General features: G+C 40.2%; 1 non-coding gene across 1 annotated transcript; it reads left to right on the top strand.

The window, feature by feature from the left end:
- Positions 1 to 1467: 1467 nt before the first annotated feature.
- On the top strand, positions 1468 to 1541 carry TRNAV-AAC (transfer RNA valine (anticodon AAC)). Its single transcript has one exon. It is a non-coding gene; the product is annotated as a tRNA-Val (tRNA).
- Positions 1542 to 2388: the final 847 nt, after the last annotated feature.

Below are 2388 nucleotides of genomic sequence, written 5' to 3'. Positions count from 1 at the left end.
CATCCAGCAAGAAGGAAAAAAGAAGAATGAGGAGGAGCTCAATTGAAAATCTCCATAAACATAGAAGGATGGTAAAAATCTACAACCACCACTATGATGGGCTCCTATGACCACCATGATGGTTACAATGTTGGGGACAAATAAGGAGCTAAAGGAAGTGCACAAAAATTTCAAGGAGAGAGCAATGAAGCTAGAAAATAAGGTCTTCTTAAACAAGTAAAGTCAATTCCTTAGTGATAACCTTCGTTGCATTGTGGCTTGTATGGATAGCCAAAAACTATTTTCAATTTAATTCAATAACTTAAAAAAAATTAATTTAGTAATTAATAGCCAAAAATTGACATTATTGAGTAGCGGCTAGCATCACTCTACTAAAATTAGGATTGGCTTGAACAAATCCTCATCCTGATGTTTAAGTGCAAAACGGGTATCCATCTCCACTTTCAAGTTCTAGTGATAGTAAGGAAAGTAAATAGCCAAGGTGCAAGTGGGCAATGGTGCTTGGCTTAACAGTGGCACTATTAAAAAGAGGGTTTTGGAAGTGGGATCCGAGCACACAATTGACAAAAAACACAACTATAGTTATTTGTAAATACCTTACTTCTAGCCATTGGAAGGACCTACACACTATGGAAAGAAGTCACAGGTTGCAAAGTTTGATCTCTTTGTTTGCCAACAATGGCCCTCTTTGAGAAGAAAGACCTATAAATAGACAGATTTCTACATCAAATGTCCTCCATGGAAAAACTATGGACCTAAATAGCCAATTTAGACCCTTCAGGAATGATATGTTAAGCTAACAGATAACATATCTACCCAATTGGAGCTCCCAATAAAATGGCATGAAAACATAGACCAAATGTAAGCAATGTGCGGACATATCTTTAAGAGATTTAAAGTTACATTTGTAGCTACTGTTAAATTATTCAACTAAAACTTTAAAAAGTTGCCATGCTCTCTCCTCTACATACAAAAGACACGCCTTTTCTTGTTTCTTACCTAGATGTTCTTTTTGTGGGAACTATGCATCATTTTTTATCTTAGACAAGTGGTGTGAAACCTACCTATTTTGGTGTATAAGGATGCATGCTTGCAAATCCTAATAGGATGCAATCTTTCCCAGCCGACTCAAGGAAGTTTCCACAATCCACGTAGAGTATGTATGGATGTGGCTTTGTATAGATGGAGTTCAAATTGTGCCCCCCTCCCCCCCCCCCCCCCCCCTGGTTGCCCCGCCCCCATCCCCTTGAAAAAAAAGTGGCTCATCTTGTTGATCTCCTCGAGAGGCCTTCAATTTGATGCTTGAAATTAGAAAACTACTAGAGAGCTTGAATTTTCCGTTAGTCTATTGTTCAGAGGGCTGGAATGAAGCCTCTATTTTCGTTGCAAGGTGAGAAGTTAAACTAATATTGTCGACATGTAAACACAATGTATATATAATGTATAAAATCTTGAAGTATAACAGCTGGTTTCGTGGTGTAGTTGGTTATCACGTCAGTCTAACACACTGAAGGTCTCCGGTTCGAGTCCGGGCGAAGCCATTTTTGATGGTTTGTACACATATTCTCATATTACCTCTTAAGCAATCGTCTTCTTCAATAGCAAGCATCTTCCTCGTACTAAAGAACTCATCTTCTCATCAGCAGAAACGGCATCAATGTCTTCTTCTGCGTCGACTTCTTTTCCATCGTCGTCGTCTTTGCCTTCGAACTGCTTAGTCTGCGCCTTCTTCTCAGGAGCGTGCGCATTCTCAAACTTTTTAGGGTTTCTCCTTAGTGATGTCTGCAGATGATTGGCAGGAGGTTGAGGCCAAGTATCATCCCGACGTTTTAGACTCATCGTCTACGATCATTCCAAGGATAAGGTTTATCGAGATGTTGCAAACTCCACGGTGGCTTTTCTTTCCACTTATGATGGATAGTGCGGCTAGTGATGACGATGAGCATTGCAAGCAGATACTCTGATTGGGATAGAAGAGAAGAAGAAAGCTTTGTCTTCTCTTGTGCTAAATAATCCGCATGTAATGACATCTGCTTTCCACAGCATCTTTCCTGTAATGGCATCTTTCCAACACGCCTACGGGGGTCTTTGGAATAGGCGGTTTTTCGTCTCACCTCCAAAGACAAACATAGGTTGCTTTTGAAAGTTCAAGGTTTTTGGAAACGTTGCTGATAAAGACATTTTTGATATTATGGAAGGAAATGGAGTGTGCATCTGATTCGGACCCTGGACAGCGGCATCAATTTCTTCTTCCGTGTCTTCTTCGAAACCGTGTCAACCTTACCTCTCCTTGACTACACGAGCTAGAAGGAAAGTTTCTCCACCTTCAAGGAATTAAGAGCATATTGTTGCAAAGTCTAACAGAAACATTTGGAAGATTGCCCAAGG

Source organism: Dipteris shenzhenensis, chromosome 7 (assembly GCF_047967505.1).
Source record: "Dipteris shenzhenensis isolate YYH24624 ecotype China chromosome 7, Dip_SZ_1.0, whole genome shotgun sequence".
Classification (NCBI taxonomy): Eukaryota; Viridiplantae; Streptophyta; class Polypodiopsida; order Gleicheniales; family Dipteridaceae; genus Dipteris; species Dipteris shenzhenensis.
This window is presented reverse-complemented; position numbering and strand designations above follow the sequence as displayed.